Source organism: Rutidosis leptorrhynchoides, unplaced genomic scaffold (genome assembly GCF_046630445.1).
Source record: "Rutidosis leptorrhynchoides isolate AG116_Rl617_1_P2 unplaced genomic scaffold, CSIRO_AGI_Rlap_v1 contig136, whole genome shotgun sequence".
NCBI classification, from domain to species: Eukaryota; Viridiplantae; Streptophyta; class Magnoliopsida; order Asterales; family Asteraceae; genus Rutidosis; species Rutidosis leptorrhynchoides.
Genome location: NW_027266389.1, coordinates 21,919 through 29,564, shown reverse-complemented (window position 1 = coordinate 29,564; position 7,646 = coordinate 21,919).

Sequence of the window (7,646 nt, the reverse complement as noted above, 5' to 3'; positions counted from 1 at the left end):
ATTTACTTATTATCGTGGCGAAAGTTTCGCGGGAAATTTCGCTGCTTGAAAAATATCGCTGGAAAATTCCCTAGTATAATTTTCCAGCAAGCGTTTAAGCGGCCATCTATTTTTGCTGGTAAATCGATGGTAAACCGCTGAAAATCGTCTTTCCAGCGGATTTCTAGCGAAATGGCGGAAATTTCTATCCTTGGTATAAAATTACATTCTAGTAGGTACTATCCATGTCGGGTAACGGATATCCATGAATTTTTTTATTTAAGATTTTTTCGAAAATTTAAAACTAAATGCATAAAAGATGAAATAAAATCAATAAAAACTATTTTATTTATTAAGCAACAATAACTATATTATTTGATAGTTATACTAAACATTTATAAAATAAAATTGATGTAACTCATCAAATTATAGAAAATCGATATAACTATCTTTTATTGGATAAAAGATAATATTTATATCTATTTAATGCAAGCGAATATCCATAATTACATCCGCGGATAAAATTTTTTATCTGTCCCCGCCTCTATTTATGAAGTGGATAAATTTTTTCAATAATCCGTCTCTGTATTCATGGGGAATTTTTGCCCCCAAATCCGCTCTATATTGGATAAAATTTAGCAGATCACCGCGAATTCGGATAGAATGCCATCACTACCAAAAACTTGCCTCTTACTATAGCATGATGCTCTACGACCAACAGTCAAATTAAAATATGCTATAATTTTTAATATTTTTAATTTTTATGGATAAAGATGTATGTGGCCTCCAGTTATTTTTTTAATATTTTTTTCACTAGTTCTTTTAATATATAAGAACTTTTCTGATCATTCACACGTGTATACGTGGGATAAGAATTAGCTAGTCGAATTTCCATGTTCTATCAAATAAATTATACATACTTGTCTGGAGTTTGCCCTAAACAGAATCTTGTACAGCAAGGCAAATTAGCTGTCATGCCTCCACCATAATTTTTAAATATTACAACGAGACTATAGTTTATCTCCAGCTCTGAATTCAAACATACTATAAATAGTCCCTGATTGCATTGATGAAATAAACACCACACGAAAAAGACATTTAAGTTGAAAAGTGAAGAGATATCAAATCAAAGAAAGTGTGTTTTAATTCTGGGAATTATGAAGAACAAAGTGAGCAGTGTTGAAGTCATGACGTGCAAAAGCTTTGTTAGAGAAAGAAGAACTATAGTAAGTTCAAGGCCCTTACCTAGGAGAGGTCAAATTAAGTCAAGAATAGCTGCAAATGCTCTTCACTCCATTGTTTCTGTATTATCCAGAGCATCTTCAAATCGTCGTGCCCAAATTAAGGATATAGTTTAGAAAAGATAGAAATTTAGGTTATTCTATAGACAATCAATCTCACAAGTATGCATTAATTATAAATTATTGCATGCTCCCTTTTTTTGATTGCTGATTTTCTCTTAAAACTATTTTGAACCTTTTCAATCCAGTAGATCGTGCAAGATTAGAGATATGAGATGTCGAATCATAAACAGCAGCCCAAATATGTATCATGTTTAGTTGTTGCAATTTTTTTATTTCATGTGTGGATGAATTTTTTCTTTTGAGAAACTAATGCTGCAAAATCCAAATTCATGAAGAGGATGAAATGAAATTCTTCTCTAATATTAAGACGCTCTCTACATAATAATTATTTTAAAATAATTTGTCAATTAAGTACATTTATTTTTCTCTAAAAGTGATTCCTGTTTTTGATCGGTTGTTCTACTATAGATAATTGGATGCAGTATCCAATGTGCGTCTAGACAGTGCCTATCTTGTTAGTCGCATCATATCATGTGGCCAAATTCCACAAACTATAAAACAAAAGTCCTAATTAATTAATTATCATTATGACATGAAAAACATATCGAAATGAGAGGAAATCAGGAATATTCTTTACATTATGAAAAACACCTTGGAATGTCCATAATTGTGGAAAGCTCGAAAACTGATCACAGTTTCAAGGATAGTATGGATAACTTTGGATGAAGCTAATTAAGACACTAGACGAAAAGATTCTTGTCTCGGATTGGGGAAGCTAGTTCGAATCAAATCGGTCATACAGGCTATCCTCACCTATATAATAGGCTGTTTAGAACTACCCAAAAATATCATTAGCAAAGGCAGTGTGATGTTTTTGGAGGGGAGGAACGAAGAAGATCCATTGGATCAAAACAACCCACAATGTGTGGCTAAAAAAGAAATGGAGGAATGGGACTAAAAAATCCAGGTGCTTTTGACTCTTAGGGCTTTTGGCAAAATAGGGAGGCCATCTTTCGCAAGAACGCATCTCTTCTTTCAAGGTCACTCAAAGGGAAATACTTTTTGGGATCGCACCATTTTCGAATCATGATTTAAAGTGAGACCATCCTTTGTATAAAGAAGTATTTTAGATGGGCATAAAGTCCTTCACGCCGAAACTAGCCAGCCTCATTAGTCCAAATCTTGTGAAAATCATCCAAAGTATTTGGAGCCTACTAAAGATACATCTCTTCTCTTGGCGAGTGGGACACCAGAGCCGTCCAACAATCAACAATTTGCTCAAGAGTGGTATGACTATTAATCATGGGCGGAGCCACATATGTGTTCATTTGAACACCCTCAACTTTCTTTTTTTTTTTATAGAACAACCCTTAATTTTAATAAAATGTATATAAAAATAGTTATTAAATAACTCGATTGAACCTCCTAAATTTATGATTAGTTATATTGAACACCCTAAACTTTTATGCTACCTATATCACTGCTATTAATTCACTTTGTGTGGTGTGTGATTTAGCTTATGAAAATATGTCGCATCTATTTCCATGTGTCGTTGGGCTTGCACAATTTTGAAGATGTTCTCCACAAACCAGGAAGTCAATTATTTTGAAATGAAATTTTCTTTACTTTTTATGATCGGATTAATCGTTCTTTATTTTTTGCAGACCGGAGTTTGTTTAATCTACTCATGTAGCCTTGCCATTAACGATGTATTCTTTAGTGTTATTTTAAAACTAAAGCTCTTGTTGCGTTGTTGACAATGACATTAATTGGGGTTATATTTTTTTTTCTATAAGGATACGATCTTCAAGATCTTATATCTCATTAGCGTCTTTGATTCGTGTACTTATGTTTACTCCTCGAGATCATGTAATAGCCTGGCACATGGTCTAGCGAACTTAAAGACCAACATGCATGGTGGATTACATCCCCGACCATTGTACCAAATTCAGGTGCTATAGTTTGATGAATTAGTATCATTCAATTGTAGAAAACTAAGGTTTTGGTGGCTAGTAATCGAAAACAAGGAGGTGATAGAAGCCTTAAGTGAATATGATGAGGGATTATTGGGCCTTTTGCTCTCAAACGAAGTCAAAATCAACTTTGATATGTTATGTTGCCCATTCCTAAAGTAGACATAGGTTTTTCATCATGGTCATGATTAATTACTTTTGCCTCTCGGATCTACCAGAATTTGTAAGTTATTTTTTTTAATTATATTATATTTTCTCCTTCCATACAATAGCTTATAAATGATCGTATCAGCTCACACTTTATTCTTCAATTGATGTTTGTTGCAAAAGGTTTATTAATTTCTCAAACCTTACAATAATTCAGTTACCTTAAATTTGTATAGAATACAGGTCCGTATTGATAGAAGATGACTCAACGTACAACACCTTTCTCGAGGCGTACGAATTAATTGGGAAAGGTATAACCGGGAGCCTGATCTTCCCATCAGCTAGCTACGTCAATGAGCAACTAAACAAGGTTACATAAAGCTGTAGTGGATCTCAGCTTCCAAGACTTTACCTTTATATAGGGAAAATCTTAGATTTGTACGTTATATGTTAAAAACTGTACTTCTACGTGATCTGTTTGATGTATGCTATGGAAAACTAAAAGACAAAATCCGGGACGCCTTATTCTCTGTAGACCAGGTGATGTTTTTTACTCAATATATATTTTATTTATGTACTTTAAAATTTATCCCGTTTACACTAAACAATGGAACATTTAGAATGGTGTGTTGATTTTGTGTCTTGAATATAATGACACTCTTAAGCGGTGTATGTATTTTTTTTTACCATTTTTGATAAAGAAAAACAAATTTTACGAGCTTCAGACTATTACAATATATAGAGGATGAGCTTTTCTTGCTCACCAAGTACTAAACTCGCTAATAGTGGTAATACAAGTGTGCCAATCACATTAAACCTAATGCCTTACTACTATTGGCTAATAGAAAGGCGGTAAACTTGAAGTAAATGATGAAACCTAATGACTTGTCTTGTATATAAAACTCAATATGTAACGACCCGGCTCCCCTCGGTGCGGTGGCCATTCTTACCGGGCACGAGCATCGATGGCATGATGTCACAACAAAATCGACAAGATTGTCTCCACAGAACAACACACGCCTTTCTAACATGCTTTGTCCTCACCCGTTCCCTTTAATCAAGCTGTATTGCCTCATTGCCTTGGTTTCATTTTATACGAACATAAAATGCAGCATCCCAATACTAATCCAGGTTGAGCAGGCTCAACTTTCGAGTTTCTTTCGATGAGGTTCAGAAAAGAAATTGCAACTTGTTGGTATGGATAGTACAAATCAATTACTATAGCACATCGACTTCCACGTCGCTTTACATTGTGGGGTGTCACATAATGGCATTGCCAGCAGAAGGTAAATGAATTTGAGTTTTCTGGTTCTTAAAAAAACACTTATTGTGAGCTTTATAGGAGGGATTTTGATTATGGCATAAGTAGCTCCAATGCAACAACACACACAAGTTTCAAATATATATATCTTCTTCTTAAATACATGAATCACGGATGGCTTCGTTCACTTTTCAGTCATTTGGGAGAATTATTAGAGTTTATGACTCTTATGGGAGCTAACATAAAGGGAAGTAAATTTTCTTGATTTAATAAAGATGTTGCACAACAAGGTGTCAACGAATTGAATGGTAAGGTGATTTCGGCCGGTAAGATTTCTATTGTATCTGCAGATCATGCCCCAATTCAGAGATGGTCTCGAAATGAGAAAGCTTAATGGCTACACAATAAGAAAAGGAATTTTTACTTCAGTAGAAGGGAAAAAGTTGCAATTATTGTTATTAAGTTGAAGACAAAGACGATTTGGGTGGAGAAAAAAAAAACCTATATTTGATTGATTATCAATCCCATGAAGAATATAGACTCTAAGTTCAATACAGCCATCTAGACACTTCATAAACATTATATAAGACTTAAATGCAACATTCATTAACCATTTTTCGATAAGATACACAAAAATGACACTTGAGTTCTTGAAAGAGCCAAAATCAACAATTTGTGAGGTAAAATTCTTCTTATGAGCTCTTACCTGCATTTTCCTTTCACATACATGTTTAAAATCCTATTTTACAGCTGCTATCTAAGTTTGAGTCTATTACGCCTTACCATTAAAAAGATAACTGTTTTGATCGTTGCATTTCTCTTTCTGCATTGCAGGTCTTCGAATAGAATTTTCTGCAAACACTGTCTTTTCAGGGTCAATGTAGCTCGGTTTCAGCGCTTCCAACATCTCTTTATAGCTTCTCAAGGTGTCACCAAACTTCATAAACACCACTTAAGTGCTTTTTTCACCAATGACACTTGTTTCAAGCTTTTCTTCATCATCAGGTAAGGTTTCTTCACCATGTTCAACACCATAGACTTGATAAATTCTTTGATTGCAGAATTCTTAGAACGTTCCAAAAACAATAATTTTCTCTTAAAATAATATTGAAACCTTTTTCAATCATTCAATCGTGTATGAATTTGATAGTCCTAACTTTTTTCGACTAAGTCACCTAAGAGGCAACTTAACAAGTTACAACTCAAACCTAATCTGACAACCAATTGTATATATCTCAGATTTATCAAAGTGAATAATCAGATGTACAAACAATCTACTTAAAAATAATCTTAATACAATAAAGATAAACCTATTCTTAAGCTAGATGCTAAACAACAGCGGATAAACGATCAGTACTTACTGAAACAGATTACAGTTAAACTACCAGAGAATCAATCTAAGTATAATAACTGTAAAGCAGAAGTATGATATGAACTGACACAGTTCATAACTATTAATCAGAGTATAATTTAGAGTACAATAAATTGTGAAAGATAAATTAATACATGGTCAGTAGCAACTGGACCAATACTTACAACTAGTTTACAACCTACAGATAAATTAAGTGTTGTGAACATAGTAAAGTGAGTTCAGTAGAAACTGAATCAGAACTTATAGTGGTCTCCTAAGCTCCTGTAGATGCACCTTAGTTGAGTAAGCTGATGACGCCTAAGTCCTTCCTCTGGATGATGATGGTGGACGTGACTTAGCGTTCTAGTGTCGAACTAACTCGATCAAACTGATCCTGAATGAGTGTCCTTCTAGACTGATTCAATTGAGTTGATACTCAACCAGAATCTTCAGATTTGATTAAGTTAAATGATCACTAAATCAGATACGTCAGTAACACTTATGAATAATGTGATCTTGTAGATTTGGTGATCTAAAGATCCAATGAACCATTTGTGCTAGGAACTATTTGTGTTGAAAGTCTCTCTAAATAAATGTGTTTGTGCTTAGAGACTTTATGAGTGAATAAGTTCTAACTATTGGAGTTAAACTGATTTAATCTACTGATGTATAAAATGATAAGTCTCTCGAAGACCGGTGTCGAGGTTTAGAGACTTATAACTAAATCAAACGAATAATACATAAGTGAAACGTGCAGGTTTGATTTATCGATAGATGTAACACCTCAACGAGTAGCGACTTAACCGGTTGTTACGATTGGCGGATATGTATACAAACCTGAAACAAATATAGATTTGCTCAGTCTCGTAAAACGAGATTGATGGATTGAACAGTTCTCACTTGGAATAGATCGAACTGTTGGAGCATATAATTGTTGTGGTATTTTGGTACAAAATAGATTAAACAAAAACTAAGAATAGTAGAGATTGTACGCTAGAGATTCAGTGCAAAACAAAATTACTTTTGTTTTATTTATCAATAATAATATTTTATCGCGGTTCGGTGCTATAAACAATACCTAGTCCGCGAACCAAGAAGGGTTGGGTAGTAGTGCTTACAATATGGAGAGTAATATTCCCAAATTACCTAGATGTTATGTACAAGCCACAGAACAATACTGTATCGAGTAATTCAATTAAAATCCTCTGTAAATGCTAGACCTAGGACTAACATATTCTAGGACGCTAACAAACTTAGCCGTGCCTGGCTAGTACTCTCGATCTCTACACACCACTCTTTAGGTATTGGATAACCTATGGCAACAAACGAAGGCTAGAGTGGAATGGACGTCACTCTACCTTGAATCCTACTTGTGCGCTGATTGTGCAAAGAAAACCTTGTAGCAGTTCGTCTAATATTTATAGACGAGTATTCCTTGAGTAGTACTCATTGTCTTCAACTAAAGATCATGTCATGATCATATTATAGTTGACATATAAAAATACATTCCATGTGTTAAAGATACTTGAGTATCATGCTATGAAACTTTTCCTTTCTTGTTGATTTAGTTTCCTTAAATAGCTCTTAAGTCTTCACACGATCTTTTCCTTAAAAATGATGTCTTCAACATC